At 43.9% G+C, this 10956-nt stretch overlaps 1 long non-coding RNA gene across 2 annotated transcripts; it reads left to right on the forward strand.

The window, feature by feature from the left end:
• The first annotated feature begins 6126 nt into the window (after positions 1-6126).
• Positions 6127-9330, forward strand: LOC141415379 (uncharacterized). Of its 2 annotated transcripts, XR_012440338.1 has the most exons (3): positions 6127-6243; positions 6360-6789; positions 9017-9330. It is a non-coding gene; the product is annotated as an uncharacterized lncRNA (long non-coding RNA). The 2 variants fall into 2 exon arrangements; XR_012440337.1 differs by lacking the exon at positions 6127-6243 and having other exon boundaries at positions 6250-6789.
• The last annotated feature ends 1626 nt before the right edge of the window (positions 9331-10956 follow it).

Here is a 10956-nt window from a genome sequence, read left to right on the forward strand (position 1 = left end):
CTATTGAAATACATCTTTTGGCATGCGCTAGAATGAGCATATGGTTCCCATTATTAATCTGTTGATCTGATGTGCTATATTAATAGATGCCCTTGTGGTGACCCTTCCATGCATCGCTGAAGAAACTCTTCATAATCGTGGTGCTATGGTCACTCATTGTGCTGCTGGACATTATTTTTTGGGTCTGTATTTTTAAATGATATTGGATCCTGTTTATTTTAAGAAACAATTCTGTATCAGGGCTTAAAATCAGAACTGTATTTGCCTTGCAATAAATTAGCAGATTTTGTTTTACCATTCTTTTGCTATGTTAAAGAATAATTTATATAACATGGAAATGCAGTGTTCTGTAAAAGTTGGATCGATTTCTCCAGAGACACTGGGGTGGGTGAGCATGTCCTTCTCCAGAGTGGAAAGGATTGTTCATTAATAAATATCCCTTGCTCTCTCTCTCTCTCTTTCTCTCAGGTTCTTCCTTGCTTCCAATCTAACCCATACTTCCTGTATCAGTTGCATTTATTTATAAATTTGTAGACTGTCTTCTGTTTAATTGATCATTTCAAACACATTTGCTATACAATTATGCACACTCATTCCCCTCTCAATATTTTTTAATCTCTTTGATTCATCGTTGCAATCACTTCCTCATTCTGATTTCATTTGGGCCTCTTTGCTTTTCTTGATTATATTTGCCAGAGGTTGGTCTTTTTTATTAGCTCTCACAAAGAACCAGCTCTTGGTTTTATTTATTGTTTCCACTGTTTTTTTTTTTTCTTCTTAATTTGTTTATTCACTCTATCATCTTTCTTCCCTGCTAATATTTTCCTTAGGGTTTGTGTATGTGCTGGGGGTAGGGCAGACAGAACTGCTTTCCAAGATCTAAAGCAGTATGATTAGTTCATAGGGTTCATTTTTGTCTGTTTTAAAATTTTGATTAAAAAAAATCACCTAAAATAGAACTTACCTCTGTTTGCCAGCTAAGCTACTTCTTGTGGTTCTAGAGTGCCATGTATTGGATCCATTGCCCCTTGGTCCTATGCACAATGCGTTGTGAACCACAGTGGGCTGTGGTGTTGGAGGAGTATCTGTTTGGGGAGTTATGGAGTGCTGACCTGTAGGAATTTTTTTATTCCATGGATCCTCTCTAATCCCAAACCTATATTGCTCTGCATCCCTTTTACCACCTTGGGTACCACATGTGGCTAAGTCTTTGTGTTCATGTGTTTGTAAGAGGAGAAATCATCAGGCTGGGGATGTAGCTCAGTGGTAGAGCACTTGCCTAGCATGCTGAGGGCCCTAGGTTCCATCCCCAGAACCAAAATAAATGACTAAATAAAATAAATAATAACAAATAAATAAAAACACAACTGCTATTTTCATTCTGTCTTTCATAGCAAAGTGTCTGCCATTTAACTGGCTCAGCTGATGTCCCTTCACTGATGGAGCTAACAGGACAGCATGGCATCTCCTAATTCCACTTCTGTCCCAACTTCTCCAATCAACTCAACTTCCTAATAATCAAAAGTGTCATTTTTATTCCCAGTTGGTCTCTTTTCTCCACTTTATAGACAGAAGGAGGCGTCTCCTCATTTCTGTCTCCTCTGTGACTCAGGCACAAAGTGTGTGTCACAGGCAGCAAGGAAATTTACCTTCTAAAACATTTTCTTCCTGTCCATGTGTTCTCTTAGGAGCCCCAGGCATTTGTATAGATCTTTACAAAAGTCAGTCCCCTAGGTCACCTTTGAAGAATCAGTCCCCTTCCTACAAAGGAGGAAGCCAGGACTCTGCGATGCTAGCAAAACCTGCCATGCTGGTGTGTGGCTGACCGGGTGTAACAGCTTCCCTGACTCAGTTGATTGCTTTGGCTCTGTTGCTCCTGCTCTTTCTGGGAATGTTAATTTTCTCTAATCACACATGTCACACTATGATTGTGGGATTGTTCTTCACTTTCAGTATTACTCTATTTTTATTTTAAGTGGGACGCCCAAATATGCTTGAGGCTTTCTAGATAATGGAGATGACATCCCCCAGTCTTCTGTTTTAACCTGATATGCCTCCTCTGCGCTCCAGGGAAAAACCTGAAAATCTGGAAGATTCTTCCTTTGATCTATCTTTGTTCATAGTCTCAACCCTTCTGGTACCACCAAAACTTTAATTAAAAGAAAAACATCTTTATTACTTTCTTCATGCATCTGTTCAAAAATTTTAGTTGAACACGTTTTATGTGCCAGGCACTCTAACTATAATAACATGCTCATTGTAGAACAATTAGAAAATACAGATAAGACAAATTAGTCGTCTGCCAGTGGTAAAATGGGTAGATGAATTCTAGTGCAGGTGTAAAATTTGCTATTATATAGCATCAAACATTCACCAACTATAGCCACATGCCAAAAGGATGCATTTGAAAAGCAATATTGAGGCAGGTGCGGTAGCTCGTGCCTAAAATCCTAGTTACTTGGGAGGTGGCAATGGGGAGAACTGTGATTCAAGGCCAGCCCTGGCAAAAAAGCTAGTGAGACCCCATCTCAACAAAATAAACCAAGAGTAGTAGTTTGGGCCTGTGGTCCCAGCTACCCATGAGGCTGTAAGAAGGAGAATCATAGCCCAGGAAGAAAAGAAGACCCTATCTAAAAAATAACCTAAAGCAAACAACGGCTCAAGTGGTAGAGTAGCTGCCCAGCAAGCCCAAGGCCCTGAGTTCAAATCCCAGTTCGAAACAACAACAGTAACGAATCCATAATATTGAGCCAGGCATGTTGGCATTTGAGAGACTGAGGCAGGAGGCTCCAGAAGCTGCCTGAGCCACACAGCAAGACCCTGTCTCAAACAACAAGCAAACAAGCAAAGACATCCTATAACCCTGACTTAAACACAGACACACCCGAAACCCATACGGTATGATTCTATTTATATAAGTTTCAAAAACAAGCAAAAGTGAATTATTCTTCATTCCTACCTAAGCAGGGAAACAACAATAAACAAAAACTAAGAGTTGATGGGCAAACACTGCTCACGTGGGAGGGGCATGGTTTGGTGAGAGGCTTCTAAGGAAATCAAGGTGGTTATGTAGATGTGCACATCACAATTGCTCCTTAAATTCTTCATTTATGTTTCATGCCATCTCTTGCATGCACTTTTTTTTAACAACACTGAGGTTTGAACTCAGGGCCTCACACTTGCTAGCCACGAGGTCTACTACTCTTACTGCTTGAGCCTCTCCACCAGCTCTGTTTTGTGCTGGATTTTTTCGACATAGGGTCTCCCTAACTATTTTCCCGGATGGGCTTTGAACCTTGATCCTCTTGATCTTTGCCTCCTGAGTAACTAGGATTATAGGTGTGAGCCACCAGTGCCCGCTTCCTGTATGCATTTTTATTTCATCAAAAAAAGTTTTAAAGTTAAGGTAAGAATAAGAGAGCAATTCACAAAATCCTACCTTGACTGCAAACATTTGAGTACATTCTCCCAGTCCCATTTTTCTGTGCATATCTCATTTTTCCTAACCAAAGTGTCACCTCACTTTAATAAAATTTTGAGTTTTCCTCTTGTGTCCTTAGCAAGAACTGTCCTCCCCTCCTCCCCAGGGGTCCTCCCACCAGCCTTGCCCACGGTGGGCCTTGGAAGAGGATCTACCAGATGGACTTCCAGTGCTGTCAGACAACCACCTTAGAAATTCCAAAAAGAGCCCCTCCACTTTACAAAGCAGCCATCACCTTGAGCCATTGCCCCATTTTACAGATGAAGGAACTGAGGACCAGAGAGGTGAAGTGACTTGTCCAAGGACACAGAACAAGCAGCTCAGTGGCAGAGCAGGCACCCAGTTGTCCCATCTCATTGACCCTCCTTCAGCCTCTCTGTTTTAGCCATTCTAACCCCAAAGCCTGCTCTGAGCCCTGCACTTAAATGAGACAACCCCAGCCCCACCCCACTTGTCCCTTGCAGGAACCCAGGGACCTCCCCAGAGCCCAGTATTGCAACCATCACTCCAGGGAGTGAGCGGGGACGGCTGCAAGCTCCCGCACGACTTATTGCACCATCACTCACTCCCTGTCAAGACACAGCTCCAACATCTCCTAAATGACAAAGTTGGATTCATTAAGTGTAAATTCAATCAAACTTGAAAGAGAGAGAGAAAATAAAAGTGACTCAGAATAAGAGAAATGGAAGTGCTGGTAAGTGTTGTTGTTCTTCTTAGGGGAAGAAACCCTGCGGGCCCCGTCTGTACTGGCTCTGGGTGACAGGAGGCGGTGCACGCCACAGCTGTCAGGGTGACCCTCGTTCAAGTCCTGCCCCCAGCACTTGCTGGTGGTGAGACCTTGAGCAATCTCATCACCTCTCTAGTCTCCGTTTGCTCATCTGTCAATGGAGTGACCATGGATCACACGTGATTGCACTGAGGATGATATGGTATTGTGCACATCATCAGAATAGAAAATGCCAGAAGGTTTGAGTCTACTAGTCCTTGCTGGCTGCATATGGTGAGAAACATGTCCCATAAGGGTTCCTGGGCGGCTTGAAGGTCGTTGGCCTCTGAAGATGAGGAAGGAGAGGACACATTGGATGGCAGGACAGAGTTGGAACCACCCTTGAGTGGGGTTCTCAGAACTGAGACCCTGTGATCTACAAGAGAAATTACTTTTCTATCAGGATGTTGGTGGTTGTGTGAAAGTGAATCCATGTTTAAAAAAATCCAGTGTTCCTGTGCTATGGCAGATGTATGCTAGGGTTTATTATCTTTTTTTCTGTCCACTAAATTGACTTCATGACCTATGATTGGCCCAGGTCACACTGCCAGCCAGAGGTACAGCTGAAACCAGAACCAGGCCTCTTGCCCTGGGCCACCCAGGATGCCTTCTCTCATGTCTAGTGGCCAGTTGTCCAGTTTAGGCTGGGAGGGTGAGCACCACCCCGAAGTAGAAGGAGACGACTGCGTGGAGGTTGGAAACCCCTAGGCTTCCAGCAAAACATATGGGAAAGTGTTCACATAAACATTTGCACCCAGTAGAAAGAAGCCTGATAAATAGGGGTTGCGTGAAGGAAGGTGTTGCAAAACCACCCCAGGGTCTGATCCTGGCTCTGAACATGGCTCTGCCTCCATCTGCCATGGGTCCTTGGAAGGGCACTTCTGCTCTCTGACTTCCTTTTACTGTTACAGGTTTGTGGATGGATTGGGAGGCTGAGGTCCCCGACCTAGCTGGGGAAGAGTTAATAGGAAGTTCCTTCTGGCATCCCCCAGGCTGCTTTGAATCACTGCCACCTACTGGTCACTCCCTCTCACTGCACTCCATCACTTGCTGAGGGCAATGGTAAGGATAATTCACTCATGTAAGGCCAATTCTCTGAGTTTGCAGAACAACCTGGTGGGAAAAGCTGGAATCCTTACATCCATCTTCCATATGAGGAAGTTGAGGGTCAGAGAGGCCAAGTGACTTACTCAGGGACACACAGAAATGCCACATGGATACCTGGGCTCCCAGCCAGGGCTCCTTCTACTCATTCCAAGGCTAAAGGCTGAGAGTGGAGTCCAGATGTGGACTTGGACTGCTCAGAGGGGAGCAGCATGGGTCAGCTGGTCTGAATGGCTCCAAGAAATACCTTCCAGTGTAGCACATCAGACTGGTTAGCTTTTGGGGGCACCCAAACCAAGGGAGAGGAGCAACTTCCCAGAATGACGTTACCTGGCTCCATCTGCAGGAGGGGTGTTGAGGATGTGACCATCACCAGGCTGAGCTCATCCATGCACACAGTAGAAGCATCCTGCTCAGACCCTGTTTTCTTTCACAAAGCTGTAAGTAAATAGGGTGGGTCAGGCTAGTGGCTGAGAGGCTGGTTCTTCTTGGGTTCAGATCCCATCTCTGCCATCTTACTATTCACACGACCTTGAGCACATTACTTAAACTATCTGTAAAATGAAGAGGCTCAGTTTCTTCATCTGTGATATAAGGACATGAATCACACTTTATTTCATCGGTTACGGTGTGGCTTAAAGGATTTAATAGCCATGAAGCATTGGCGAGTGTCTGGAACGAGGCAGCCGCTTAGTAAATATTAAGCATTTTTATTGGTGTTGAGAGGAAACGGTTGAGTTACACTGACCTGGATTAAAATACTCCACGTCACTGACTCACTCTGAGTCCTTGGGCGATCCTCCACTCTGTGCCCTTCCCCGCCCAGGTGGCTAGACGACTCAGCTAGGCTGTCCTCTGACTGCGAGGTGAATACGTCACCGTCACGTTCAAGGTCAGTGAGGGGTGGGTTTGGCTGGGGCGAGGGAGGGGACAGAGTGTTGGACACATCTGCTCCCTTGGTTAGAACGGTGCTTTTCTTTTTGTCCTCTTTGGAACTATTTTACACAGCAAGGTCAAGCAAGCAGGACTACAAATCAACTTAAACAAAAGCGCTGAGGCAGGTACCCTTGAACTCCAGTGACTTAAAAATAGCCTCGTCGTCATCCTTAGCCAAACGTCCAGTGCCTGAGCTCTCTTAGGCTGTCATCGCCAACTAATAAACCGTCCTGTTCATGGAAACTGACTAGAATGAAACCTTTGAATCAAAGTGGGTGTGAGGCCTGCTTCAAGCTGCACCCCCTCCCTCCCTGTTCCCGAGGTGGCTAGAGAGGTTGACGCATTCTCAGAGAATGGATATCTTATTCATTAATATCAGAAAGACCGGCTCAGCCATCTTAACCGTGACCCTGGCTGCTTTGGAGCGGCCAAGCTGGACACAGCCTTTGTGGAATGCCTGCAACTTCTACCTTAGAAACTGGGGTGGACTTGCTTAAAAGAGGTAAGTGGGGCACAAGGAGTATTTATTAGGAAAAGAAAGGCAGCAAAAGGAAGACTTGCTGAGTGCTTACTGTGGACCTTGCAGGGGCTTGAATGTAATGATTCATTTCATTACCACAACTGCCCTGTACGGTCCATGTTTGATATTAGATTTTAAAGTTACAGCTTTATATTGAGATACGATTAATATGTTATCAATTCACCTTTCCAAAGGGTACAAATCAGTGATTTTAATGTATCCAACAAATTGTGTGGCTATCACATCTGATCCTAGAACATTCTCTTCACCTCCCAAAGAAACTCCTAACCCATTGCAGTCACTGCCCTTGGCAACCACTCATCTGCTTTCTGTCTATATAGATTTGTTAAATCTAGATGTTCCACTTAATTGCAGTCATAGAATATGTGGCTTTGGTGACTGTTTTCTCTCCCTTCTTTCTTCCTTTCTTCCTTCCTTCCTCCCTCCCTCGATCCCTTTCTTCCTTCCTTCCTGTTTTCTTTCTTTTTTCAACAGGGTCTGGCTCTGTAGCCTAAACTGTCTTTGAACTCATGATCCTCCTGCCTCAGCCTCCCAAGTTCTGGGATTACAGGCATGTGCCCCCACACTCAGCTTTTGTGACTTTTTTTTTTTCATATAGTATGCTTTTTTTCATGTCATGTGTCAGTACTTCATTCTATTTTACAGCTAAATAAAATTTCATTGTATGGATGAAATTCACCTTGTGTCTCCCATGACCAGTTGATGGATAGTTGGGGTTCTCCGTTGTTCGTCTATTACGAACAAAGCTGTTATTAATATTCATGGAGTACATAGCACTGCCATGTTGCTTTCCAAAGTGTCCCCACCATTGCACCTACCAGCCACATGTGAAGTTCTGTTCTCTTCATGTCCTCACCAGTGCTTGTGATTGCCAGTGCTTCTGACCCTGGTCATCCTAGCAGATGTAAGTGCACCTCCTTGTGGTTTCGATTTATACTTCCCTAGTGACTAATGATGTTGGTGTCTTTCCACGCACTTACTGGTCATTTGTATATCTTCTTTGGAGTGATGTGTATTCAAATCTTTTGGTATTTGGCAAAAATCCAATGTCTAATTTTTTTATTGAATTGTAATATTTATTTATGTCCTCTGTATACAATTCTCTTATCACACATATGATCTGCAAATATTTCTCCCATTCTCTTCATCCATTTCTTGATAGTGTCCTTTCAATTAAAATTTTAAAGTTTTTATTTTTGATGAAGTCGAATTTATCTATATTTTTGGTGTCATATCTAAGAAAGCAACACCTAATCCACACCCAGCACAACACTTTTAAAAAAAAAAAAAGAAACCAACACCTAATCCAAGGTCACGAATATTTATACCTATATTTTCTTCTGAGAGTTTTACACAGTTAGCTCTTCCATTTAGATTTATGATCCAGGGCTGGTGGAGTGGCTCAAGAGGCAAGATGGCATGCTTAGATCAATGGTCCATTTTCAGTTGATTTTTTTAATAGTATGAGGCAGGGGTCCAAATTCATGTTTTTACATAGGGATAGCCATGGTCCCAGCACCAGTTTTTGAGATGACTAGTCTTTCTACATTTATTTGTCTCAGCACCCTTGCAAAAAATCAATTGGCCATGGATGTATGCATCTATTTCTGCACTGTCAGTTCCGTGTCATCGACTCCTAGCTATCCTTTTGCCACTATTGCACTGTCTGGATTACTGTAGCTTTAGAGTAAGCTTTGAGATTGGGAAATGTGAGTCCTTCAACTTTCTTTTCCTTTGCAAGATTGTCTTTGCTATTCTTAGTCCTTTGAGACTTGTCAATTTCTGAAGAAAAATAATTTGGAATTTTGCAGGGATTTCAACACATATGTAGGTAGTTTGATGGCTATTACCAACTTAACAGTATGAACTCTTCCATGAACATGGGATGCCTTTAGTGGTATTTGGGTTTTCTTTCAATAGTGCTTTGTAGTTTTTAGTGGGCAAATTTTGAGCTTTTTTGTTAACTATATTCTTAAGTGTTCTTTTTTGAAGCAAAGAAAAATGGAAGTTTTTCTTAGGTTCCTTTTTTCTGATAATTTATTGCTAGTAAGAAAAATACTGTAGACTTATGTACATTCATCTAGCCTTCTGCAACATGGCTGTTGAGGATGAAAAGACTGAGGGTCAGATAAGCTGAGTGAGAGCTTGGGATTACCTGGCCTTTGTCCTCCTGTTCTCTCCTTTGCAGAACCATTCTTCTGTCCTGCATGGAAAGTCTGCTCATGTAGCGGGATCATTTTACCTCCTCTTCGCCACCCCAGGGAGAGGCCACAACCATCTTTTTCCCACCAGCAATGAAAGCCTGCTGGAGAATGAAGCCAATACACAGTTAAGAGAGTTGAGAGAGAAGGAGGTCTCAGTCATTGTCACCAAGCACCTGGATCCAATCATACCTAAAGGCAGTTGTTCTTTTTAGCTTAAACTCATTTCAATTGACCTGTCCTGTCACATGCAATCAATGGAATCTTGATTCACACACTAATAAAAGCCTAGAAAAGAGTCTTCATTTGATGCCAGCCCTGCTTAATTCCAGAATGCTACTCACTCCACAGTGCTGGCCTCTCCCCTTCCTGGTCCTCTATCTGGGTGGAGGTTTGAGAGGTGTCCAGAGAAAAGCAGCATTTGCAGTAGGTAAGCAAGAGAGGGACTGGAAGGTGCAAGGAAAGACTCAGAAAACCAGACCTAAGGACAACTGGGATTAAAGGCAGACCCAACTCTTTCTATGGAGACTTGGCCAGCCTCTGTCTCTCTGAGACACAGTTGGCTAGGGTGGGATATCCTTTTCTGGCTGGTTTTGGGGCTCATCCCAGGCACACAGGCCCCAGAAGTAATCATGACAGCTCTTGAAATGTACCTGCTCACTCATCTCATGTAATCCCCATGAGAACACTGAGAGACCAACAGGGCAGGGACAATCCTGGCCATCATGTAGCTGGGGAAAGTGAGGCCAGGCAGAGTTCAGCAACTTCTTGAAAGATCCTCAGCTCCTGAAAGGGCTGAGTGGACCCAAGTCTCATGTCTTTGTGTCTAATATTCGCACCATAAACCAGGGAGGCTCTTTGGGATTTGCCTGGGGCCTGAGATTTCCCATAATCCAATTAATAAATTGTCCAAGATGGAGGGCCAGCTCCCAATTAGTTCTCCTCCCTCCCTAGTGCCTCTTGGAGCTTTGTGGGTAGCAACTCCCTGGGAAGGAAAGAGAAGCCCCCACCCATGTACTCCCTCCTTGGGAATCAGGGGTCTAGAAATTAGCTGATTCTTGATAAGCCCTAATTATAAATTAGGTCTTATTATCTGTGGCTCCTGAAACTACGCTGGATGAATTAAAACTCTAGGAAAAGAAATATTTCAATTAACCATATGAACTCAGGTAATTGCCTACCGAGGCAAAGCCCTCACAGAACAAGTCTTGGAGTAGTTATGAGGACATCAGAAGGGAAAGGTGGGGACTAGAGCATGGGTGGTCTGCATGAGGCAGAAATGAGAGGTGGGTCCCTCTGCAGTTGTTGTTTTCTGAGGAAACGGTCCTGGAAATGGCAGGGCTTGTAGGTGTGTCATGGTCAGTGCCTCAGTCTTGCAATGAGAGATTCAGTGTTGGGGCTCTTTCTCTGCCCCAAGACTTTGCCTTAGTTTCTCGCCTGAAAATGGACAGGTCAGATGAAGTGATGGATATGGCTAGAGGCATTCACTGGATGGCTTGTGTTCAAATAGATGCTCTTAAATGAGGAAGAGAGAGACGTGAAGCCAGGATTGAAAGCTCTGCTTTATCTGACTTCAGGAGTCAGGAGGGAGTGACAGTCTTCATTCATTCAGTCAGTCAGTCATTCAGTCATTAAACAAAGTGCCAGGCACTGAGCTGGCAGCATAGGGCACATAGAGAGACCAGAATCTAGTCAAAGAAAGACAGGAAAGCAAGTAGGGTACTTTGCAAAGTCAAGGACAAAATGGAAGCTGAGCTCTTCTAAAAAAGAATCCTTATTTTCCTGGCAATTTCCTCATAGCTACAGAGCCCCGGAGAATCCAGACTTTCTCAGAAAATCCAGAACCCCTTGTGAGAGTCTAAAACAATTGCTATCTGCTCCATCCTGACTACTGAGGTGGAGAAGGCGGTGCAGGTGCCAATGTGTC

This window comes from Castor canadensis, chromosome 13, assembly GCF_047511655.1.
Source record: "Castor canadensis chromosome 13, mCasCan1.hap1v2, whole genome shotgun sequence".
Lineage (NCBI taxonomy): Eukaryota > Metazoa > Chordata > Mammalia > Rodentia > Castoridae > Castor > Castor canadensis.